Here is a 26,263-nt window from a genome sequence, read left to right as displayed (position 1 = left end):
GCAATACGCTGCATTTATTGGAAATACAAAAATTAGCATATGCATTCAATCACACACACACACACACACACACACACACACACTGTCCCGCCAGTCGATGTTATAGTTACCAGTCCAGAATCCGGATCAATCTAGTGGCCAGCGAGGTTGATCACGGGTAGGTAGGAGCTGGATTCGGTTGGTGATCTTCCTTCATTGGGACCAAGGAGTTTTGCACCATCATGCTGTAGTCAATTGCTGTTTGACAAGTGCTTTTTTTCTTAGATTGTTCTTCTCATCCTCTATCTTCTTTCATCAGTCTCTCAGGGAGTTACCCCATGCTGGTTTTGATTACAGCTATCTTGTCCCCATTGATGGGTGCCTGCCACATCTTTTAGAGTCGGCCTAGATGTCATCTTTTAGATGCCCTCCTCTGACATCTCAATAGGGACCTGAAAATAATCATTGCATTCCCTTACTTATTTCAAAAATACTAAACCTACAACAAAGTGGTGAACCTAAAGGTCTGTCACTGCCTTGAAATCAGCTTCAGACACAAGATTCTGGCTGATGCATCTTTACCAATGGCACACTAGGCCATTCCTTTCTGTTTTCAGAAAGGGTGGCTGGCAGGAAATTATTAAATCATACATCAATACATTTAATGCATGCTAAATTATTATTCTTTATCCTTCATTCTAAATTATACAAAATACAAACATTAAATCCTACTACTACATACTGACCCATATCAAAGACACACTCTATAGCAGGGGTCGGCAACCTTTCAGAAGTGGTGTGCCGAGTCTTCATTTATTCACTCTGATTTAAAGTTTTGCATGCCAGTCATACATTTTAATGTTTTTAGAAGGTCTCTTTCTATAAGTCTATAATATATAACTAAACTATTGTTGTATGTAGAGTAAACAAGGTTTTTAAAATGTTTAAGAAGCTTCATTTAAAATTAAATTAAAATGCAGAGCCCTCCCAGACCAGTGGCCAGGACCCAGGCAGTGTGAGTGCCACAGAAAATCAGCTTGCGTGCTGCCTATAGCTATGCTCACCCTGTGCCTCTGGAGGTATTGGAACAGACTCTCCTCTCATTTGTACTGGAGAAACCCCACTGAAGTCAGTGACATTCCACTGCTGAAAAACTGGTCTGAGATCAGAATCCATGTGGTACAATGGGCCAGATTTTTCCCAGTGCTGGCGCTGAGACTGGCAAAGGGACTGAGAAGGGAGACAGTGTGCCCCCCCTATTCCTAGCCGGTTTGGCTGCCAGCACAGATTAAAGGAGCCTGGAAAGCTTCCCTAAATATCCCCCGAACTGCAAAACTCTCCATACGCAGTTGCACCACTGCAGAAGAGTAGAGTAAAATCCTTTCAATGTCCACTCCATTCCAGCATGCCCCCTGTGCAGGGGATATTTCCTGGAGACCAACAGCTGCTTCATGGCCCCTTTTCACTAGTGCATACAGAGGAGGGGCTGAATTCCCCCAATGCCTCTGGGAGATTCCTGGGGATGGTGTGACACAGCAGCCCTGCCTTCCCACCCAGGGTTATTCCTTAAAGAGACAAAATAGCTCCGTGGCTTTCCTACCTTCTTATGCTCGCGCTCTCTCTCTCTCTCTCATATACGTAAGATAAAATCAATCTCAAGAGCCTAACCAGAAATTTCTACCTATTGCTCTGATGACAAACACTTCACAAATAAACACCCCCATCTTGCACTGTTGCTCGGTGTTAGCTATTATGGAACCAGCATTAAATGTTAACAACAGCTAGAAAATATATATCCTCGGCTTTGTGGGGAATAACAGAGATTAAAGGACTGTAGTAATTATGGACAGGGAGAAGGAAATCCAAATTATAAGTTCCTGTAAATCACCTCTGTGAAATATTGTTTTACTGCACACAGTCGCCTAATAATATATCCATTGACATTGACAAGCTGTGTAAAGCTCTGTGCCCTAATTTTTCTTGACTACAAGATTATCTGCAGTAAATTGCAAGAATCATTGTATGACCATTTAGATGATCAATCTTTTTCAAGGTTTATAGATTAATCACAATCCTTTTCAGTGTTGGGATCAAAATGAGGTTTGTAATGTGGGAAGAAATGTAATGATGATAATTTATTATTAATTATTATTTGAAATGCAGCACAGTTTGTTAAAAGCAGGTATATCCCCAGGTCAGTTCACACCACTGCATGAAAACTTGTGGGAGGAATACATTTAGGAGGAATCCTCAGAGGTTGTCATGGTTGATGGTGCAGCTCTGCATCTGCTCTAGATCAAACTCAATCCCCCTTACCCTTTGCTCATCCCTCCTTACACATAAATCTTCATGGGTCTACAGATTGGGGCACATCCACATGAAGGAAGGATCCCTGTGCATGCAGACCTATGGGGCAAGATATGGCCCTTTAGTAAGGCCTGATCCAACATCCACTAAAGTCCATACAAGGATTTCCATTGATTTCAATAGGCTTTGGATCAGTCCCTTAGGGTATGTCCACACAGCAAAGAAAAACTTGCAGCTGGCCCATGCCAGCCGACTTGGGCTCACAGGTGCACAGGCTGCGGGGACGTTTCATTGCGGTGTAGACTTCCAAGCTGGGGCCTGGGCTCTAGGGCCCTGCAGGGTGGGAGGTCTTTGCTATGTTGACATAAACTTAGTCACCAGTCACCCTGTTCACTAGTATTGGGTAAAACGGGCATTATCTCCTCCCATTAAGCCTGTGGAAGTTTAGCATTTGTGTTCCATGGTAGTAGGACTTGACACTGGATGACTAGGCAGTCTAAATGCTAATAATACAGACCCTATTCTGGTGGGACAGGAATCCAAACATTCGGAACTATCCAAATGACTTGGGTCTGCACAATTGAACTGGGAGTCTCATGAGAACAGTCTTTTTGCAGTATTTTTGCTCTTCCACTTATGACCCCAACCTTTATCCAAGAGGGGGAGATTTGGAGAAAAACAAAATTTAAAAAGTTCATTTTTTTTTCAAACTGCAAAAAATGTTCAATTCAGTTTGTGTTTAGAGCAAAAGTTTAAGATAGTTCTCATTTTATTTGAACTTAGGTCTAATCCTGTACCTCTTTACTTAGCTCAATGATTCACCTAAGTCTGGGATGCAGGATCAAGTTGATCCATCCCCTGCTACTGCTTTATACAAAATGGACTGGATTTGAAATTTGCAGAAAGAATAGGTTGCAACTCTGTTGTTTCCCATTGCTTGTTATTTGTGTCACAAAAAACAAGATATAAAATGAGTTGGTGATACATAGATTAAGTTCTTTGTTTTGAAAGCTACAGTGGGTTTTATATATACACACAGAGAAAAAGGGAGAAAGTATAGATGAGGCAAATCAACTGAAAGCAGACACCAGGAGAATTCAAATTTAAAAGTCTTAGTCTCCAATATTAAACTAGTTTTATGCCAGTGTAACTCCACTTATTTCAATAATACTGATGTAAAAATGGAGTAATAGGGAAGAGAAGCAGTCTTTGCCCCTGATTTTGCACTGTCCCAAATTTTGTGTTGTCACTTACACTTGTGCAAAATAAGTGTAAAATCCCTGTTAAGTGTTAAGATTGTGTAAAACACAAGCTACCTTATCAGAATGGTAGCTCTTTTCCCTGTGTACTGGTGTAAATAATGACATAAAGTGCAAGGTAATGAAGAATCTGGCTCATAGACACTAGAAAATTTTGTATTTATTTAATTTCTTTTAACTTACTGCTTCCTTCCCTTGACCTGAAGTGTAATATATTTCACATATTGTGAATTACAGCAACATTGCTGTAGTGAAAATTGCACAACATTAATCCATTCCTTGGCAACAATCACAGCAAGAATGAGAAACAGTGCAGTAAACATATGTAACTCATTCCTGTTACAAACTGAAGAATGTCTCCTCAGGGTCCTCCTCAGGTGGCACAATCCAAAGATACTTCAGTGGTTCTGTTTTATGAAAGACTGCAGGAGAAAAAAACTCAACCAAAGTATTTCCATATTTAACTTTAAATGATACCAGTTATTGTATTGCTACAGTTACTCCAAATGATTTGACTAATAGGAGAACAACAAAGCTTAGTTTAGGCATGCAGCCTGGAAATATCTCTACAATTGCACACAATGCGGCATATCAGAATATTGTTTTCAAAATGAAGTACTATCCTTTTTATTTTGTTTTTACTTCAGTACCTATAATGAGACACTGGCTAGGGCAGAGGACTGGGAATCAAGACTCCGTCATTCTATTTCCAACTCTGCACTATCCACCTGTGTTATGCTATCTCTATGTGTGACTGTGGCAAGACACAAAAGGTGAAATCCTTGTGTCAGTGACAAAACTCCCATTGATTTCAATGGGGCCAGATCTTCACCCAACCTCTGTTTACATAGGGATCACAATATTTATGGGTTGATACCTTTTCAGAAAATACTTCTGAGTAGCAAATACTGAATCACGGACATCAGGATTGGTCCAAGAATGATTTTCTAACAAATGCATAGACTTCACTTTAAACATATAAGTTGTCCCACTGACTTCACTGGACTATTCAGGTGCTTAAAGTTACACACATGTTTAAGTGCTGTGTTGGCTTAGGGCCTAAATGTCTCTACCATTTTAAATATCTTTTATGTTACAAACCCAATATATTAAACTTATTTAGCTCAGTTTATTTTTTTTAAAGTTAAGCCATGTTACCTACAGTTGAACTTTAACATTAAAAGCATCTAAATACATGTCCATGTTATACTAATATTCTCTTTTTAAGATAATGGATTTAAACACTTTAGAAAAATTCTAATAAAAATAATTCACATTTGGGCTGATGTGAATAACACAAGCTCAAGCCTAATTTAATTTAATTTAATTCATGGAAAAGCCAGCTAAACCTTAATTACAATGTTCTTAGAGTATTCCAAAACATAGATTAAGTACTATTAATGATAAAAATATAGTATACGTTGTTTATTAAATTTTCTTTATTTCAATCTTCTTTTAAGTGGCATTTAATTTTATTTTTAACAATATAGATAACTTTTTTTTTCAAATAAATATCCCCTTTAAGAACAAGAACTTTTAAATTGCTAATTCACTGGCAGTATTCTTTTTTGACAGACCCCAGAATTAAGACTGGAAGACAATGAAGAATTCTACCTGCATTAGCAGGGAGTCCAATTATACTGTCTAGATTTTTGAGATTCTAAATGATGAGACAGAAGTTGTTCATTGCAAGTGACTCTGACTAATGCCAACCTTGGGACATACTTCTTCACCACTGTTATGTATGAATAGTGTCCCTTATTTCTCAAACGTTTTGTTGCTATTCCAAGTTCTGCAACTTGCCGCACTAAAAGTGTCAAGGCAGGAAAATGTGACCCTCGTAATGACAAGGCAATTTCTATACAACTGCCAGTGGTTATCTTCTTTTGCATGTTGGTATTTTTTTCCTGAGTTAGGAATGGAGAATCTGTTTTCCTTTTAATAAAGAAAGGACTTACACATAAATCCCTATTCACACAAGTGGAAGGGATGCATATAAATGTTCTGAAGGGTGATGTGAACCATTTAGAGACTTATGACTTAGCATTATTATTTGTATTATGGTAGAGTTAGGGGTCCCAGATGAGATCAAGGACCCATTATGCTAGACACTGTAAAAACAAATACTGCCACAAAGAATTTACAGTCTAAATAAACAAGACAGACAAAGGGTGAGAGGGGAAACCAAGGCACAGAGAGGTGAAGTGATTTGCCCAGGGTCACACACCAAGTCAGTGACTGAGCCAGTAATAGAATGCAAGTCACCTGAGCCAGCACCCAATCCATTACTAGACCTTGTTGCCCTTGGAATCCTGTACTCCATTAAAATCAATGGCACTTACCATGGATTTACCCTGGTGCAACTGGAAGAATTTAGCATCCCCATTAAAATATTATTCTAATGTTATTTAGCTCTTGATAATACCTAAAGGCAGCAGTAAAGTGAACTGCATAACTTGTATATGATATTTCTTGAGTATCATATAAAATATTGTACATGCAACATTTTCCTGATGAATTAAAGAAAGAGTCTTTCGTTTACTAAATTTCATTTAAAATTAGGATGATTAGAGATTTTGAGGACTCTAACCTAGTACATATTATTCCACAGGTAATGAGATCCCATTACTCATTGATAACAGAGGATGGTAAGGTAATTCCTGTATGAAATCAAATAGACTACTACGGTAGTATTTTCTAAAAGTGCCTAGTGATTTGAGCGCAAATCTCATTGGAACGTATGGGTAAATCCATCCACGCTAGTGTAAATTGGGAGTAACTCCATTTATTCAAGCCAGTGAAGTTACAGCAATATGAAGCTTCTGTAAAATCAGAATCTGGCATCTAACCTTTTGACATTAACCCAGTCCATGAAGCCTGCAGCACAAGTGTCACTTATTAATGAATATAATTCGGTTTTCAATGGACACTGCAGTGGGATTTTTGTACCCTACGACTCCCACCCACATGCCAAATACACACACTTTGCACTTCTCACCTCACATTTTTGTTTCAGAAGAAGGAAGGTGAAAGAAAGGAAGTCTTTCTAAAAGACCTAGCAAGGTCAACCACAAGCTTTTAGGCATGATGCAGAAGTCACTGGGTAAAATCCTATGGCCTGTGATATACACAAGGTCAGGCTAGAGATCACAATTGGTCCCTTGTGTCCTTAAACTCTACAAATCTATGAACCTGTTGTGCGTGGATCTCAGTTTGTGGCTCACAGCCTGATTCTTTTCTCACATGTTGTACATGAGATCAGAACAGTGCCCTTAGAGTTTGGGTAGCAGTGGGTTAGCAGTCTATTAGCCTTTTGCCTTTGTTCAGCATCATGAAAAGCAGAGTTTCGATAAGTGGGAGGGTAAAGAATGCCTGATATGGGAAAATCTTTTGAAGTTATTTCAGGATGAAATGGCACTTAAATAGGTCACCTTCTGCCAGCTGAGGCTGTTGTCATTCGGATTTTGGATTCTGCCTGCAAGGTTATTTCTTGAGGCAGATGGAAACAGCTGGCAGGAGCTGGAATATTGCATCTTTTTATTTTTCTGTGACTGCTAGGAAAACATGAGAGAGACCTCGAGGTATGGAAAGTGTTCCCAGAGCAATACAATGAGATATCATCATAAGGATACAGCATACACAGAAGGAAGGGGGTTTTAGCATCTGTTTCAGAGGATCATAGTGTACAAGCCAAGAGTCTTAGATTCTGGTAATCAACTATAAAAATGGATATCAGTTGCTAGCATCAGTTTTGATTGGAGGACACCATCTGAATAGTAATCAAGTTTTGTTTCCTTCCAGCACTGTAGTGATGTAAAAAACCAATGAATTGGCAGTTATTACAATTGAGCTTGGTGCATTAAATAATGAGAACTCTTTTACTTTATTTAACTTGAAAAGTTCACATAACAGTGTGGAGTAGAGGTTAACTCTGCAATATGAGCCAGGAGACCTGTGTTCTATTCATCTCATTTCATCTTTCTGTGCCTCAGTTCCCTATTAATATTTGTGAGGCACAAAGATACTATGGAAATCAGTACCATATAAACACATAAATAAATAAACCTGAATTCATCTCAAACTGGTGTAAACCAGAAGTGACTCAACTGAAGTCAATAGAGTTGTACTGGTGTCAAACCAGTGTCATAACAGAATCCAGGGCCGGCTCCAGGCACCGGCCGAGCAAGCTGGTGCTTGGGACGGCAGCTTGTAGGAGGCGGCATTCCGCCCAATCCTAGGGTGGCATGGGTGCTTTGTTGTTGTTGTTCCGTTCCGGTTGTCCTGTAGGGGACAGCGGCGTGGAGTACGGGAGCGCCCTGCAGCAAGCCCAGCAGGGCAGCCCACGTCCTTCCCTCCCAGCCGACCAGAGTGGTGTGGAGCCCTCCCAGAAGGGGGCACGGCAGAAGGGGCCACGTGGTAGTGCCCCACTGAAGCCCTGGCCGCCCCCCTTTTCTTTCTCCCCCCGTTCCCTCCCCCCCCCCCCCGCTAGCCGGGGCACATCTGCAGGGCAGGGAGTCCCCCTGCACCCTGGCTCCTGCCGCGCCGCAGGTTTTTTTTGCTTTGCTGTTCTGGCCGCCGCGGTTATTTTATTTTTTTTTTTTTTGCTTGGGGTGGCCAGAAAGCCAGAGACGGCCCTGACAGAATCATACCCTTTTGTTTGTAATGTTATTTAAGATCCTCAGATGCAAGGCTCTACAAAAGCACACTAAGACACATATACAGTTTAGTACAGGGAGTGGGACTATATGGGTATTAATATTTTGGTATAAGTTAGTGAATTTTCCTCTGTTTTACACCAAGTTGTAACTGCATTGAAATCCATGGGACAGCACCAGTGCACAGTGAATTACCTCTGAGGAGCATTTGACCCATTGTACTTATACACCAAACTCATGGAGTGGAAAGGAGTGGACAGTGCCAGTTCCAGGCTACATGGGAGTTTGCATGCAATGTTGTAGCTGTATTGGTCCCAGGATATTACAGATACAAGGTGAATGAAGTAATACCTTTTATTGGATCAACTTCTGTTGGTGAGGGAGCTCTCACCAGCAGAAGTTGGTCCAACAAAAACTATTACCTCAACCACCTTGTCTCTCTACATGGGAGTTTGGCAGTTAAGTGCCCTTAGCAGTCTGTGATTCACAGTAGTTTTCAGGCACATAAAAATAGTTCAGAAACATTTGCTAGAAGGGCAGATTGTGTGGATTTTGGAGACTGAACAAGCAATGGTCCTTTTAACTAGAGCTGCTTGATTAATAGGTATTAAAGGCTATTGGCACTTAAGTAATTCATTATTGTGTTTTGAATGAGATAAAGGTCAGAGGAATAGGAACGAGGAAGGAGTTGAGTCGAGATGTCTTCCAATATCCATTGTGCTGCAGACAAAATTACCCTGGCTTCTAGCAAGATGCACTCTGTGCTCAAACTCCTATGAAGTGGGGATTATCCATCCTCATGCTGGAATGGTAAAGATATGTTGAGTTCATCAGTGCATACGCAGACCGGTGTGTTGGCAGAAAGAGGCTGCAATAAGGAGAGATGCTTGCTTACATATTTCAAGCTACAGCTAGAAATTCTCCACCTCCAACTCCGCAGTTTTAATTATTATATGCTTTATTAATTGTTAGTTATTAATCACGTTGTTACCTGTAAATCAGACTGCTTTATAAAGTACCAATCTTCTGCAGTTGAGGTGTGTTGGCATCAATTAATGGATGTCTGGGGTAAAGACGTAATTTTACAAGAGACGTCACTTACCTGGACTGACTGCATATGGTTATCTCCTGCTGCTCTTCAGTTCAAAAATGGCAAAGAAAAGCTGATTTGCTTACAACATTCAGAGATGTGTTGTTATCAGCTAATGATTCAGAATTCAATAGAACCTATTGTGTTCCTCCAAGAGACATTAGGGATGCAAAGATGAAGTCTATTCTTGCATCAATTTTCTGATAAAAGGCAGATTCAGAAACCAAATAAAAATAACAAATGAATATAAAGAAAAAATGAAAGAAAATTGAGTGATTAACACATAGCTGCAGATCTAGTAACTTCAAAAGAGGAATAGAGATTTTTATCAGAGCTATGATTTTCAAGAAAATAATTAGCAATTAGACAATGCAGCAAGTTGTCAAATTAATCCAGTTACTTCACTGCTTTAGACATTACATTAAAAATAAATAAACAGGATTTACAATTTAGTTGGACAACAATTAATTTATAACATTCAAAATAAGAGAATTTTTGAGATACCCACAGCCCAGTAAGAATCAATCTATCATCTTTTAGCACTCTGTCACTGCCTGAACTTCTTAATTCTCTTGTGTCAAATTTTTATTTTGTTTCAATACCGCAGGAGTTGGGACTATTGAGTTATATCTTTGACTCTGCTATTGTCTTGCTTAGAGGACTTGGCCCACTTCATTTCTCTCTGCCTCAATTTCCCTGTCTATAACATATATATATATATATATATATATATATATATATAAAATCCTTACCTATCTAAAATGAATGGGTTTTTGTAAGTTGCTTTGAGATCTTCAGATGAAAGGCGCTATAGAAGTGCAAAATATTATTAGGGAAGGATAGAATTCCACAATGTCCCCAGGCATCATCATCAAAGCATCTCAAATGGATGAAATTCTTCCAACATAAACCTCACCCCACTCAGAGCAACAGTGGGCATATTTAAAATATTTATTTCAGTTGCAGAGATCTTATTGTTCCAGTGGTATTCAACGTTGAAGTATATGGACTATTGCTGAAATAGGGAACATCTCTAACACAGGAATTAATTTCTTAAGTGTGCACACTGTAAATATAGTATCCGGCTCCCACAATATTACCCAAGCTTCCATACTTTATCTAAAAAAGCCCAAGCCTGCATCTTGTTAACAGGAGAGAGAGAGAGAGAGAGAGAATTCATTGTTGTCCTTTCTACTTGTGGGAGATGCTCAGATACTACAGTGATTGATCCATAAGAACCTAGAGAAAGACTAGGCCAAAGAAAACATCAAATAAAATATTACACTTCAAAGTGAAACACAATGTACAGCTGAAAGACCAGATGATGAAAACAACAATACAGTCTCAAAAGTACTATAGCTGTCATGTTAGATAAAGACCATCATAATTCAGAATAACTGGGCTACATCAACAATGGGCCATATAAATGCTCAGAGAAAACATAGGAATCCTAAACCCTTAACAAACCACAAAAATGGTAACTGCAATACCATGGAGTCCATCTGAAACTAGATTCTGTTACCTTTCAAAGCTTACATCCTGCTCACAAAGTTGGTAACATATTTTGACTGGTAAGGACCTGACTGTAAACCCCTTATTCTCATTGGTGAGATGTTTCTTACATGAGTCATCACACTGATTTCAAGTGAAAGGAGGTTAAGAGGGTTTAGCTACCTCACAAGTGTGGTGTTAGGATGCATTCACTAATGCAGTGTTTCCCAAACTTGGGACGCCGCTTGTGTAGGGAAAGCCCCTGGCGGGCCGGGCCGGTTTGTGTACCTGCTGCGTCCGCAGGTTCGGCCGATTGCGGCTCCTACTGGCCGCGGTTTGCTGCTCCAGGCCAATGGGGGCGGTGGGAAGCGGCGGCCAGTACATCCCTCGGCCCGCAGCCCCCATTGGCCTGGAGCAGCAAACCGTGGCCAGTGGGAGCTGCGATAGGCTGAACCTGCAGACACGGCAGGTAAACAAACTGGCCTGGCCCGCCAGGGGCTTTCCCTACACAAGCGGCGTCCCAAGTTTGGGAAACACTGCACCAATGCAAGGAAAGCCTTAACAAATTGTGCTATATAGTCCACATTTTTATTTGTGTCTTTCTGATCTACCGTCTTGCCTGTTACATACTTTTGTGAAGGATGAAATCATGGTTGTGCTTAGTAGTAACTAGAGCAATAGAAAACTGGTTGGTTCCAAATCCCCAAATCCAACCCCTACCCCTGCGTGTTTTGGTTCTAGATGGATCCAAATCCAGGAGATCCTAATTTCTAGTTCCTGTTTGATGTAGACAAGATATGATGAGAACAGCACTTGTGATAGAATTTCATCATTAAAAATGACAGAAATAACCCAAACAGCAGTGTGCACTGAAATCTCATGAGCAAAGTTCATGAGATTTCAGTACAACTGAATTTGATCCCATATTCATTCTGATCTGGTTTCATATCTGAACTTCAAACCCAATCTGAAAATCACTTCAGCCTATTTCCACTTTTAAGTATTTTCCTTATCAGAATAATCAGAGAGGAAGGAAGAAGAGATTGAAAACATGCACTAACACATCATAGAATGTGATACTAGAACAATAAACCTCAGTTGTTGCTTGGCTCTCAGGAACTTTTTCCAGCATATTTTTGTTGCCTGTTTGATGCTCTCCTATCATGTATAGAAACCCCCTGCACATCCTAACACTAACATATGCAATAGTGATAACTGCCAAAAAACTCGTCACAACTTCATGCTTAAGTTTATCTTCTTTAAACAAGAAAGCTGAGTTCTAAAGACTGGCTGCTTTTTTTTTTCTTAAATACCGAGGGTTGATGTCAGTGATGCTGCACCAATTTAAATCAGCAGAAAATATAGCCCTTTTTTTTATTAATCAACATTTGAAATTGAAGATGTTAGCCTGGTCACTTTTTTTTTTTCATTTACAATTGTGCACCGAAAATTAATTGTACTCATATGTTTTTATGGTTAATCAATTGGCAGAGATTTTATTGGATGCTGAAGAACTTGTTTTATGCATTTTGCTCTAGTAATTGAAACAATGCAGTCAGCTAGCAGAATGAATGCACTGAAAATAAATAATTATAATAATTATAAATAATTATCCATGTGAGAAAAACCAAACAAATGCTTCTAGCAGAGATAATTGGAAGCCATGAAGTATGTATCCAAGTCCAATTTTTCCAAAAGTTGAGGGAGTTTGAATCTAGGGGTGTTTATTCAGGTCTGATTTTCAATTTTAATGTTCCAGCATCACTTCCTGTGTATGTCTCATGTACCTAAAAGCTTATGCTACAGGGTTTCAGCCTGCCACATGAAGGGGTTGTGAAGGGATTCCCCTCTCCCCCCAATTCTTGGGTTTCTTCGTTTGCTTGCTTTTGATCTCCTTTGTGTGAAGAATAAGGGATGGCCACAGCTGGAGATGGGGCATTGGGTTGGGAAGGCCAGGGCTCTGAAATGGCACTGAACATTCTCTCTCTAAGGTGGTAGGCCCTTAGCATGTGAGCAAGAACCAGCAGCCAAACTGATCACCATATGTGGCATAGAGAAGGAATCCCTGCCCCCCCAAGTCAGATTGGCAGGGACCTTGGGCTTTTTTTAAATCTTCCTCTACAATGTGTGCATCCAGGTGACTTGCCAAGATTATCTGTGTATATCTCTCTCAATCAGTTCCCTGCTGTTCTGAGGCCTTGGCACCAGTGCACCATAGTCCCACCAGTTCTTTGCCTGTGGAACATAATAGTCTAGTCTCCCGAGGGCTGTAATATTTAGGTCTAATTTTGGTTGTGGGTCTTAGTGTTCAGGTGCTAGGTGGTGTTTTTGGCCTGTCTGGCAAGTCAGACTAGACAATCTGGTAATCCCTTCTGCCCTTAAACTCTATGACCCTCTCGCTATGACAATGGATGAAATCCTGGCCACACTGAAATCAGTAGCAACATTTGTCATTAATGGAGCCAGGATTTTACCCCATGCCTCTTCTTCTCCCCATTCATGTATTCTCCAGGAAGTGTTGGTTTAACCTGAGTTCCTTCTCTGCCTCAAAAACTCCTCTTACCCCTGCTCATAATAATTTTTAATTCCATAGACTGCAGAATTATATCCTTATGATATGGGGCAATGTTCATGTCATGCCTCTGTTAAATTCCATGCCACATTTCATAACAACATGTCTTTTACCCATTCCGCTGTTTCAGTTTGGTCTTTTAGCTTCACTTTGTGAATTATTATAATATTACCATTGTGACAGGTTCCCCCTGGGGTGCCACTTGGAACTGGGGTACCACTGAGCCCCCTGGACCCACCATCCTGGGGTCCCTTAACACTGTACGGCTGTGACCAGCTGCCAAGCCCTCTACAGGCTCCAGCTTCACTTTTACCAGCACTCATACTGCTAAGGACACACCCAGCTGCAGTTTCATACAGACGCTGTGATCAGCTCTGCATGGGGAGGCTTCAGCTAAGGCACTTCCCAGTTACTCGGGTACACACCTCCCTCTGGGGTGTAAACCCAAAATTATACTGTTTTGCATTGCACAGAGAATTGTGCAGTGTAAGCTCATGAAATTCGCCCCCTCCCTTAATGTGGAGAGGAATATACGACAGCTTTTTGCCCCAAGTTATGACTCCCATGCACATTGGTTTTAGACAAAGCAAAAACAAGTTTATTAACTATAAAATATAGATTTTAAGTGATAAGGGATAGCGAACAGATCAAATTCAGATCAATTCTCACCTTAAGAGATGATATAAGCAGTTTGCAGATTCTAAAGGGACAAGCTGCACTAATTTACAGCTTAAAATCCCCAGGTATTTCATTCACAGGCTAAAAATCTCTTTAGCCTGGGTCCAGCACTTCCCCCCAGTTCAGTCTTTGTTCCTCAGGTATTTCCAGAAGTCTTCTTGGGTGGGGAATCAGTGAAGAAGAACCACGATGATGTCGCTCCCTTGCCTTATATAGCTTTTGCATATGGTAGGAACCCTTTGTTTCAAAGCTTGGTTCCCATGCCAGCCAGTGGAAAAAACACTGGTATCCCAAGATGGAGTCCAGCATCAGGTGACCTGGTCACATGTCCCTGTAGTGTCACATCAGCCATGAGTCAGAGGCTGTTTGTAGCATCCTCAGGAAGCCTCCCCCCCACCCCCACTCCCGGAGATAAGCTTCTTTTAAGGCCTATTGTTTTCTCCTAATGGCTCATTAACCTGAACGGGACCTTCCCAGCCAGCCATCTACGTTGAGAGACTTTTGCTTAGTAGGCGTTTCCCATGTGTAAATAAATTTATTATAGATACATAGACAATATTCCTAACTTCAGAATACAAAGGTGATACATTCATACAAGTAGGATAATCATATTCAGGAAATCATAACCTTTTCAATGATATCTTACATGACCTATCTTGCATAAAATTCACCATAGTTGTACCATAATCATATCATAATAATATCTCTATGAAGAATGTGGGGTGCAGTGTCACAACCGTGGTGAATGTTCAGTGTTATAGACAAGTTGTATTAATAAACAGTCAGTTAAAGAAAAAAAGTGTATGCAGTCTGGTCATATGTAGAATATTGATAAGTGGTTTTAAAACCCTAAGCAGTGAGGAAATGCCAGGTGACAGGGTTATTTTTGCATTTTTTCACCATATCTATATTTTATGAATCTTCAGTTACCATCAGCATTCAGAAAAAGTGCCACAGACATGCATTTGCAGGTTGAACGAAATATTCCAACCAAATTAGAATTAGGGTGACATCTCTAAGAGTGAAAGTATGCATTGAAGTAGTGCTTACATTATAAGGTTCAGTTAATTACATATTGTCCAGTGCTTAAGAAGGTAGTGTTTGGGAGAGGCTTCTTAGGTCTTTCAAATTATGCTACAGGAATTCAATGCTGACTCCTTCACTGGATTTCTGGCAGGCAAATATTAAGTTCTACCCTTAAAGCAACTGTTGAATCCACATTTGTAATTCATTCACTACTGGTTTTGGTTGCTATGTCTGATTTACTAGCCGTTCAAATGGAATCAGAAAGACATCTAGAAGAACAGTGTGAAAGACAGTATGTGATTGCTACTGTTCACCAACAGCAATATCAATTTTTGGGCCATTTCTACAAAATTAATGGTGATTTTTTTTTAATAGGCAAAACTGGTAATTTGCTCTCTCTATCCCCACAGACCAAATGTAAACAATGCCCAATTCCTTTCACAATGAAATTTTACTGCTCTCATTATACAGACAAACAATAGACACACACAAATAACCCCAAACTGTGGTGTAAATCAGCATAACTCCATTGAAGCCAATTTTTATTTTTCCTTTTTACACCACTTGAAGATGTAGCCTTGTGGTTACTGAAGGCAACAACAAAAATATTCATCCTTTACTAAACTGGTGAATTTCTGTTAAAATTTCTGAAAAAAAATATTTGTGTTAAAAATCTTCAGGTGAATAATCGTGCATAGCTCATTACTGACTCTTCTTTGCCAGATGCCATCTCTCCCTTGAGTAATAATTTGCTTTACAAAATACAACACGTGAATGAAGAATTTGGGAACCTGGAGGGGAAATTCAAAGCACTGAGTTCAATGTCATTTCCAGGTGTTTTCCAAGCTCTTCAAAGCATATCTGGCTCCATATTTTTTCTATTTCTTTTCCAAGTCCATTTTGATCACTTTAAAAATAGTGGCCTAGATGCCAACTTGTGCCTGAGTAGTGTTCAGCACAATTGAATCAGGATGTAAGGGGGGCTTCAATCTACTTCAATTTACTTCAATTATACTCTCTTAATTCTTGGTCAATCTGTTTTGGGAAGCAGCAAGCTTCTTACTCTGAAAAAGATGTGGGTGTTGTAGTGAATAATCAGCTGAACATGAGCTCCCAGGGTGATGCTGTGACCAAAAGTGTTAATGAGGTCAACACAGGAATATCAAGTATTTATTATTTGTATTATTGTAGTGCCTATGCACCCCAGTCATATGGTTGTCCTTCAGGAAGTTTCAGTCATCCAATCAGGGAGCAAATGTAACCCACACACCTTCGGGGTGTGGTGTTCTGTCCCATCTAGTGGCATTGAGACCACTTAGAGAGAGTTAAATGAGTTTGCTCTACAGCCTTAGCTAACAGCCAGTTGGCTTTTAGCTCATGTGGTAGAGGCTCATGCACTAAGCTCCAGAGGCCCCAGGTTCCATCCTACCCGCCAAGGAACAGGGTCTGGCATTACACAAACACAATGCCATGTTACTTTAGGTGGCCAATTACATGCCATGAATTACAAAGTACAAAGAAGTGAAATGAATATACACACCCTTTATGTTGAAATTGTTTACATAAATTACCCATGAATATCTAGGAATATTTCTGCAAATGTAAGGGCTGCTTCAGAAACAAATAACTGACCAACTCCAGAATTAGTATTTGCAGATAGCAGCACAACAATAAGGAATGAGCTACAAGGTGCAGTTTTCCAATGTGGAGGCCTTAAGGGAATTTATATTTACATATTATAATCACCCCTAATATAGTCCCTATTCTAGCTTCCTCTTCTGAAAGCCTCCCACTGAAAATAACTTGATGCTCTTTATGTAAAAGAGGCAGAAGCCAACAGTCAGGATAGGTATGTGGATTTACATATTCTGCTTACTTTGATCCAGCAACCGCAAAGAAATTCAGCAGACAGGCATGGTGTCTCTTTTTTCTCACGTGCCTATCTGTCTCTGCTTGACCTGAGTTTGACTTTGGAGCTGCAGCAGGCCAAAGTAAAGAGGTATTAACAGCTGGAACAGGTAGTGCAGAAAGAATTAGAAACAAAATGACTGATTAAACTATTGATCACCCTCCCTGTTTAAACTAACATACTGTTCCATTTAGAATTAAACCATAGAAACTGCATTCCAATGAGGTGAAAGGTCTAATTCAAACACACAGTAGCCAAGGAGATTTAGAGTTCAGGAAGAGCAAGGTCAGGGAAGAGAAACTTGAGGCCAAGCCTGGAAGTACGGGATTGTGAAATTGGAGAAGGATCTGTTTGGTCTGGGGGGAGATGGGGCATGTAAAATGTTCAGACACATTTCTGATATACCTTTTAAATATTCTGGAGTTCTCCCTTCACTAGAAATCATAAGCAGATTCAGTAGAATTAGGAGTGCTGTGACACACAGCATTTCCACTGTGGCTTGTACTTATAAAGCAAGATATGTTGATGGTCAGAAGCCTTTATATAGTTAATCCCCATTCTGGTTCCCCAGCTCATCTTTCCTGTCTATGTTCAAATACTTCTTAAAGACTCACTTCTTTTGCGATGCCCACAAGAAATGAGTTAATGTTCTTTTTTAAAATGCCAAGTTACTACTACTACTGGGTTTCCCACTGTGTCCTGTTTTTCTGCATCTGTCTTTTAGACAGTAAGCTCTTTAAGCCTGGAGCTCCCTTGAATCTTGTACAGGGTAAAGCACATTGTTGTCACTTAAATAAATAATAAGACTTAATAATCCCTCCCTGCTGACAACCATTACAGTCCTGAGTTCTACTATTCCACAGGCTCTCAAACTTTTTCATAGTGTGCACCACATCTTAAACAGAGAAATCCCATTCACAGTTGTGAAGATCATCTCTTCCAATCGTGTTCAAATAACACAATTGCTTATATGGAAAAGTAACATTAGGAAAACATTAAATTTACTCTAGCTATCCTTTAAGGTACTTCAGCAGCTGAAATTGGAACAGAACTAGCACCATATGACTAGTGAGTTCACCACAGACTGCCAGGAAGGGGTCTATGGACTACAGTTGGCAACCAGTGTACTATTGCATGCGATTAATAATTTATCTGAGGAGAGTTCTGAGACAGCCTCTTTATTTTCCCTCCACCTCCACCTCCACCCATTATCTATCCATCGAGGCTACAGAGCTGAAGACTGCAGGATACTCTGGAAATCACAAAAAAATATTGCTGCTGTAGCGCATGGATGTTGTTCATCTTTGTAATTATGCTAAACAGCTATGTTGAAGTTGGTCCTCATTAGATGGAAAAACTCAGGAAGAATCACTTTCTATGAATATGAACCTAACCTTACTGAGTACATTTCTTAATTAATGTTCCATTAACAGGTTGATGATAACTTGTAAACTAAATTAGCTGATCTGAATGTAATTAAAACTTCAGTAAGTGGTGGGCTCCCATTTACTGTCATGACCTGTTTCGTGTGGAGAAAAACAACAACAATGCAAAACAAAATATATTTCAGTCTTACCTCTGTGTTCTCTCAATTGGTGCTCACTTTAATTAATGGAAGGTTAAAATAATGCAGTAATAATCAGTTTATTTGATTTTTAAGCATGTGGCATAGAGGCTTTGTTCATTATGAGGATACTTATTAAAGCAGTTTAATAATAATCCTTTTTGCGCAAAGGACTTAGCAAAGCACTCTATCATCTATAGAATGAAAGAGAACAAACAGGAACTAGGGATCTTGGGAGAAGAGGAGAACTTTGTTTAGATTCCAGGGGCTTCCTGTTTTCTTTTGGGTCATAATTATGGTGATAAGAGCCACTGTCAAGCCCCATTTATGTGAAACTCTCAATACAAACAAACTAAAGCAAAGGTATTCAAACTTTTTTGGAACCAAGCATAATTTTGGTTTGGTTCTTAGTGTTTTATCTAACTAATTTAACTAATTCATCCTCTCTGTTTTAAACACCACTGGTGTTTTGTCCTTGTTGACTCTGCGGATCTAACTCTTTCACTATTTGACATTAAAAGTTCCATTTGTAACAGAAGTAAGATTCACACCAGAATCTGGAGGTGATTACTGCATTTTGAGGACCACAGTGATGCAGAAACACTCTGCTTTTCTTGTCTTGTCTTGTGACATATGATCTGTTTACTGCCATATGATCTAAATGCAGAGCTAAATAAAATGGAGGCATAGGCCCTGCCCTCAAAAAGTTTACAATCTAAACAAGTCCGGCTCCAGGCACCAGCCCACCAAGCTTGTGCTTGGGGCGGCACCTGGAGGGGGGCGGCGCGGCGCTCCGGCCGCCGGGGAGAGTGGAGCCGCAGTGGGCTCACCGCCATCCCCCGGCGCTCTGGCCGCTGGGGAGAGCGGAGCCCCGGCCGGGCTCACTGCCCTCCCCCCGGCGCTCTGGACGGTCGGGGGAGAGCGTTCCGGGAGCAGGGGGGTGCGGCGGGAGGAGGACAGAGCCGGCCCTGAATCTAAACAACAAATGAAACAACAGTTTATCAAGGGCCATATCGAGGGCCTGATGCAAAGTGTACCAAAGTTAGTGGAAAGACTCCCATTAACTTTAAGTATCAGAGGGGTAGCCATGTTAGTCTGAATCTGTAAAAAGCAACAGAGGGTCCTGTGGCACCTTTGAGACTAACAGAAGTACTGGGAGCATAAGCTTTCGTGGGTAAGAACCTCACTTCTTCAGATGCATCTGAAGAAGTGAGGTTCTTACCCACGAAAGCTTATGCTCCCAGTACTTCTGTTAGTCTCAAAGGTGCCACAGGACCCTCTGTTGCCATTAACTTTAGTGAGCATTGGGCAGATCTACACTAGAAGCGCTACAGCGGTGCAGCTGTTCTGCATCTGGTGAAGACACTATGCCGACAGGAGAACGCTCTCCCATCAGGATAATTATGCCACCTCCACGAGAGGCAGAAGCTATGTTGCCGGGAGATCACCTGTGTGGACAGCACTTAGGTTGCTTTAACTTGTGTCACTCAGGGGCTGGGGTGTCTTTTTCACACCATAACATGAGTTAGATCAACTTAAACAATAGTGTAGACCTGCTCTTTGACTCAGGGTCTAAGAGTAGACCTGGATGAATGCTGCAAACAATTTTCTGTGAATATTAACTTGATTTTTTAAGTGAATTTGTTCCAAATATTTATTCCTCTTTAGTGGTTACTGTCTGCAACTATGGTAGCCAATATGGTTACAACAGAAAGTTTTAAGCAAATACTGAAGAATATTCACAGAAGGCAAATTTTGAACTTATCATAAGAATGAGGACTTGCACCAGAAACCTGACTCTCACAGATTCACCCATTCGATCAGGAAAAAGAAACATACCATGTATGCCATGTGTCCAATCAAACAGCTTGCATTTTGAATATCAAATGTTCCTGCTCATCTGCTTTAATAAGCTACAAATCAACAATTCTTTGCAGAAATTATTTGGTGAATCATTTTAAATAATAAATCTGTGAATAATCACGATCTGTCTGTGTATGATTTGCAAATAAAAATGGAGGGGATATTTGTTGAGAACATAATTTGTTGTGTAAATTATTTGTTGTTTATTTACCCTATTCTACTTAGGACTTTGTTAAATAGGGTCTGCTCCTGTCAAGTGCTATAAGTAAGTTGCTGAGAACCCTCTAGCTGTTGAGAATTGAATGGTTTTGGTGTATGTCTATCTATCTATCGTATTTAAGGAGTGTTATTCTCCCTAGCATCCAGTTGTCATCTAAAATATGGGTCCCTAATTTGCTTGTATTCGGTGCATATAACTGGGCTATATGGTTATAAGAGACGTTGTTTTCTTTCTTTTTGTTGGTGGGAGAAGGGCACAAATGAACCTATGTCCTGATCCAACATCCACTGAAGCCAATGGATTGACTTCAGTGAGTGTTGGATCAGGACCCTGGCCATAAAGTTGCTAGGTATGGAGACATGTTAGTCTTCATGTTAATGCCTCCAGAATTGATAACCTCTTCAAAAGGGATGGGGTGATGTGGCCTGAGGATGAGGTGCAGTGAGGCCAGTGGAGCTAGGGAAGCTTGGGAAAGGAGAGCAAGGGCTACCTTTCCTTAAAGTGACAGGGCTCTTGCTAAAGCATGGCCCATCTGCATACGCCACAGGCCTGATCCTAAGCTCATTAAGGTAAATGGATAGGCTCCTATTTCGTTAAGTGGGTTTTGGATCAAACTTACAATGTGGAGCTGTTCTGTGAAGTACAATGTGGTCCTGTGTCTGTCCTGTAACTGGACCCATATGTTCTCAAACTCCCAAAGAAACTGGACAGTATTCCATATAGAAGACGATAAGTCTCTACCAGCTTCTAGCACCAGAACCCCTGGTCTTAGCTTATTAACTAGCCCATCATTAAACAATGTTAAAGGTCTTTTTCTCCAAGATCATTGTGTGACTCTCTTACATAAAATTGCTGCCTTTTTTATTCCAGTGCACTAAATTATAAGATCAGTTTAAAGTGTGATGCTCATGCACTGTGTCTTGCCAGACAAAAGTTTATTATTAAAATATTATCCCAAAAGATATTAGAAAGTATATATATTTTCATTTATAAATGGTGTTTCCAGATAAAGGCAATTTAAAATGTATCTGTGAGTGAGTGAGAGAAAGAAAGAGAATGCAAAAGTAGTTTGTTCAAGAAACATGGGTAAAATTCTGTGTCACTTTCTTAATAACCATTATTTTCAGAGAACAATCATAATTTGGCTGACCATAGCACACCATACTGCTATGTGTTTGTCTCTTCAAGCACATGTAGGTTAGGACAGAGATATCAAAAATACTAGGTTATGGGACAGTAGTTCTCAAAATTATATCTTTTTAAATTAACATTCCTATAGCCTTAAAATTCCATTTGCTGCCCTGCAAGATGAACACTATTGAATTACATTCAGTTCCTGCAGCAAAGACATTCTTTTTCTGTATGACTGGTGGAATTTTAAGGCTCTCAGATTATAACTAAAAAAATAAATCATGCATAAATGTTCCATTTTATAACATTCTTTCTAAAGCTGGCTGTATACTCAGGAATTGGTCTATATGTGTAGATCATAGCAGGTCCAATTATTAACTGAAAATACAGTGTGTGTGTAACAGGATGGCCTGCCTCTATCATGGTCTGGAGCCAGTCAGCCCTGTTCAATTATCAGACCCAGCTGCGAAAGGGACAGGTGTTTTCTATAAAGGACTGAGAGAGCACTGTTAGGAGGAGAGCTGCAGGAGAGAGGTTGATTCATGTGACTACCCGGGAGTAAAAAGAAAGGTGCAGAGTAAAAGGCCCCGTGTCCCTATGGCCTATGTTGATTGGGGAATGAGCAGTCAGGTATTGCTACTCCAGCTGAAATAGCACCCACAATTTTACATTCATGCCACATTAACAAGGCTATTTAAACATAAAATATTAAGTATCAGAGGGGTAGCCGTGTTAGTCTGGATCTGTAAAAGCAGCAAAGAGTCCTGTGGCACCTTATAGACTAACAGACGTATTGGAGCATGAGCTTTCGTGAGTGAATACCCACTTCGTCGGAGGCATGTATTCACTCACGAAAGCTCATGCTCCAATACGTCTGTTAGTCTATAAGGTGCCACAGGACTCTTTGTTGCTTTTATAAAATATTAACAATTCCATACAATGAAAACAATATGGACCCCATTTCCATGGAAGATGTAGGTATTCCAACTTTTGGGGGCTTGCCACCTCAAAATCTCACCTGTTATAGTCAGTTGTAGCATTGATCACCTTAGCAATGATAACCTATAACTCAAACTAAACTTTCACACTAACAACAAAAAAAAGGAACTTAGTGTAATAAACTGACTAGTGTGAAAGGCCACTGCCCTCTACTGGGAAAATTAAGAACTGCTTGGTTGTGTTTCACAGAACCTGTATTGCTAATTGCTGATAGTTTCTCCATTAGCTAACACAATAAGGATCCAAGCTTTCATTGCAGTAAGATCTGAGTTCCATCCCTTCTGCTGCCGTGAAGTTCTGAGTAACTGTAGTGTGCAGCATAGCGAGAACTATGAAGTGGTAGAGGGCCACAGACTTGTTACAATATGCTGGTGCCAGACTATAAACACATTTATACAAAATAGTAAACTTATGTCAGCAATTGAATGTTTCTGCCTTTGTTTGACAGAGCCTTAACTCATTTGTCCTGCTGTAAGGGTCACAGTGCCGTGCTCTGAATTTACAAGGGAGTACACACCTACACAATTTCTCACAATGACAGAAGGAATTGTTACACCATAAGGATTCAGTACTGGAGTTTTGTAACTGTCTAGAGAAGGAAGAAAATGGAATCATTGGATTCTTCCCTGTATGCACTTTATGATAACTCATTTGTAGGTACCTGATGATGAAAAATATAAATACATTAGCCATTTCTTCATATTAAATCCCTTTAAAACCACTACACACTATGTGGCTTTTCAAATGAATCATCCTGAACCATGTTCTAAGAGTCACAGATTTCTGAGTTTACACCAGGGAGAGCTACTTGCTGGCAAATTAGAAGCGTCCTTACATGTTTTCCCTTTCGTGTTTCTTTTTCTGTTCGGGCACGATGTCTTCCCAGCATTATTGATGGGCTGTGTGACTGACATCTGCTGAGGAAATCAATAGAGACTTGCTTCCTATAAATGACAGGTAAGCACATCAAAAGCTCTGATTGGGCCAAACTCAGCTGTCAGAGGGAAACAAACGCCCATAGTGAATTGTAAACTAAACATGATAGATTTCTGCAGACACTTTTCAGCCCAACTGCTACTACTTTAACATACTAAACAGATTCAGATTTTGATATGAAAACCAGAAGCAACTAGATGTGTGTGTGTGTCTGTGTCTGTGTCTGTCTTTCTCTTCCACTGGCATTGTCAAGCTAAATAAAAATTATGAGCCATATTGTGGAATGCACAGATCAGGGATGGTATATGCAAAAACTGGCTTAAAACTCTTCTTTGCACTCCATTGATCTCAGAGCAACCTCTATTCAAACCTGTCCTCCCTTGCTTCCTCCCTGTGCAATTAAAGCAGATGAATTACACTAGCTACAAAAAGCCACAAGAAACTGAAAACACATCTGAAGTTTGACATGGTTAACAGGCATTCTGGCCACACTCCCCTTTCTCCACCCACAATCCCCTTCCTCTGCTATAGCAACAGGGAGATAGAGTTGCATAAAAGCCTGTACACGGGGCTGTACGTTACCAAAGGATTACCCTTACCCTGGGTCGATCTCATAACAAACATTCAAAAATCATGAGTCAGGCTCTCCAAATTAATGAAACTGCTTTCAAAAATAACAAGAGTTTTTGTTTGTTTGTTTGTTTGTTTTAAATACGCTTTAGTTTTTTGTTATTATTTAAGCTTCTTGTTTCTGGAATTTCAGGGTGCACTCAGGTTTTTCTCTGCATCCAGGAGGACTAGAAACTCACTTTAAAAAAATGTAAGTTAAGATTCTCATGCAATCAATTGCCTCCAGGAGCTGGGGCTTTAAGAAAAATACCAACTAGCATAAGACTTATGATAAAATCATGAGAGTTGCCCACACTGCTGTTCCAGAACCAACCAAGCCAACTTAAAGACTACATGAATGTGGTCTGCTGCAAATCAGCCTCCCTGCATCAGAGGCTCTGAGCTTTGGTTGCTTCATTATGTTTACTTCCTCCATTCCATAAATTTGCAGGCAATGACTAGGTCAGAGACTGACAGATTCCTCAACAGAGACCTTGATACAATAGTCACACAACAGTGTGAGGGATAGAGGCAAGTTGCAAACAGATTTACTGGCATTGTTATCTAACAGAAAACGAGCCAAATTCGCCCTTGTTGGTAACTCCACTGTGCGGATCATTTTGAAGAGGAGTATATATGTTATTTTCTTACCCTTATATTCCTGCTTTTTGAAGAGTGGAGGATGATTTCCAAGTTGCCATGTATTCTTGCAGCTGGTATGTGCTGTGCTCTTAGGAAGTTGTTCTAAGAGGTATGGAGTTTATTGTGTTAGAAAGCAAGCAAGTTGTGACAGCTGCCAAATGAAAATTTTCTCTGGTGCTCACACGGGTCACATGTGCAGTCAGTTTCATGCACTGTTTCACACAACAGCCAAGCCCAGCAAAGCAGAGAATATCTGAAAATCACTTACCAACTCTCCCAGACATGGATTTAGATTTCCTGCTTAACATGACATCCTTGTTTGGGAAATAAAGTCTGAAAATAAAATGGCAATTTTCAATATAGGCTAAGGGTCTGATCCTGTAAACACTTAATAACAGACATTGAGTCAGATCCTCAGTTGGTATAAATCACTGTAGTTCCATTGGAGTAAATAGAGCTATAACAATTTACACCAGCTGAGGATTTGGCCCAGAATGCTTGCTACTGCAAATAGTCTACATTGAGGCCAATCGGAGCTATGGGTTCTTAGCTCCTCTGAAAATCAGGCCTCTCCATTCATACCCAAGTGCCCAACTATATACTTAGACGCCCACATTTGAAGATTGTGTCTTTGGTGACTAGACAGTGGTCCTGAGTAATGAGGGCCTAATGGGGCTCACCCCACCTGTTAAATCTCCTCTCCTTTACTTCTTTAAACAAACAAAACCTCAGCTTGACAGCTGCCTTTCTTTCCCCTCTTCTCTCCAGCTGCACAATGGAGAAAACAGCAGGGGTGAGCAGAAGGAAGGAAGGAAGGGGCAGAGACATCTAGTTTCTTCAGTGCTGCAAGATAGACTGCAGCCAAGGGAGGGAGAGAGCAGGAGTGTCTGGCACCTTCAGTACAGCAGCATCACAGAGTGCAGGCAGGGGAAAGGAGCAGGTGAGCTTGGTAGCCTCCTGCCCATAAGAAAGCTTCTCCTTTCATTGAAAGTATAGAGCAGCCCTGAGATATGTGCATACTCACAGGCTGCCTTTTCAGTCCTCTTTGAAGCTAAAGAAAGTTAACCCCAAAGAGTATGAGCACAGGAGCAGCCTCAATGCAGAACTCAGTCCCCTCCTCAAGTGGAGCTCAACTGGGGGATAGTAAAGGCAGAGGAGTGAAGAGCTGTCCAGGGAGGCAGCAGTTACAGGCCTGTGACCTGGAGAAAGGATGGGAAAGGAAGTGGGGGAAGCACAGCTCAGGGGTAGCTACCTTCTGCTTTTTAGGAGAACAGGGGGAGCAATGTGGAAGCTACAGAAGAGGAGTATTGTGGGGATGGCCTCAGATCAGCTA

General features: G+C 40.4%; 1 long non-coding RNA gene across 1 annotated transcript; it reads right to left on the bottom strand.

Annotated features, from left to right (window-relative positions):
* Positions 1–25,041, bottom strand: LOC128837044 (uncharacterized). Its single transcript, XR_008444880.1, has 3 exons — positions 24,940–25,041; positions 23,579–23,687; positions 1–431 (listed from the first exon to the last, which is right to left on the bottom strand). It is a non-coding gene; the product is annotated as an uncharacterized LOC128837044 (long non-coding RNA).
* Between the last annotated feature and the right edge of the window lie 1,222 nt (positions 25,042–26,263).

Source organism: Malaclemys terrapin, chromosome 4 (assembly GCF_027887155.1).
Source record: "Malaclemys terrapin pileata isolate rMalTer1 chromosome 4, rMalTer1.hap1, whole genome shotgun sequence".
In the NCBI taxonomy this organism is placed as follows: domain Eukaryota; kingdom Metazoa; phylum Chordata; order Testudines; family Emydidae; genus Malaclemys; species Malaclemys terrapin.
This window is presented reverse-complemented; position numbering and strand designations above follow the sequence as displayed.